Source organism: Ptiloglossa arizonensis, chromosome 9 (assembly GCF_051014685.1).
Source record: "Ptiloglossa arizonensis isolate GNS036 chromosome 9, iyPtiAriz1_principal, whole genome shotgun sequence".
Lineage (NCBI taxonomy): Eukaryota > Metazoa > Arthropoda > Insecta > Hymenoptera > Colletidae > Ptiloglossa > Ptiloglossa arizonensis.
The window spans coordinates 19,157,501-19,158,374 of NC_135056.1; positions in this window are offsets into that span (position 1 = coordinate 19,157,501).

An 874-nucleotide genomic window follows, 5' to 3' on the forward strand; every position below is an offset into this window, starting at 1 on the left:
GACAATAAGCCGTAATGGACCGTGAAACGTTTCTGGGCGGTACCTCGTACGAAATGACACCGATGGAAACAATTTTTGTCCATAGAGACTGTTCAACGGGTCGATTCGAAACCTCGTGGATACGTTTGCTCGCGTTTCTCTCGGCAGCGAGACCACTATCTTCGATGAAAAGAACTGCGATGCGCTGAAGAAAGAATTTGTTTCGACTCGTCGTTTCTCCAAAGTAAACGAAACCCTTACAATTCGCGGTACAATGTTAAAGTACCCGGAGAACTCTGTTTTTTTTCTCGAATATCGTCGCGATCTTTCCGAGACAATGGGATCCAGATTTCTCCGCGAAAATGTAAAAAAAAATTCACGTTCGCTCCGAGCGGAGCGTAGCTTCGAATCGATCGTCGTTGGGCAAAGAGCGTACGTTGACCCGTGTGTCTCGGGACTCGACTCGAAACGAACCGATCGGCGAAATAAAGAAAAACGAGGGAAGAGGAGAACGTTGGGGAACGACGAGCACCGAACGATAACGTCGACGGGCGAAAAAACGCAGAAATTGTCCGTAACGCTTGCGGCCGTAACTTTGAGCGACGCGTTGCACACACGAGTCGCGCACACGGAGCCCTGGTCTACGACGACGTTGCATCGATTGGTAGGGTGGGAGGGGCGAAAAGCCAAGAACAGTGTAAATCCTGCGGAGCAAAGTACCTAGCGGTGTACACCGGCTATCCAGGGATCGGTGATCGGTGACTGACGACCTCCGGCATCGCGCGCCACGTAGGGAGTCACCTAACCCCGGTCCTCGCCGTGTTTGTGTGCACGTGGGCGTGTTACCGTGTGCGAGTAAATCCCAAGGATAACTAGGTGTTACGGGAGAAGGAAA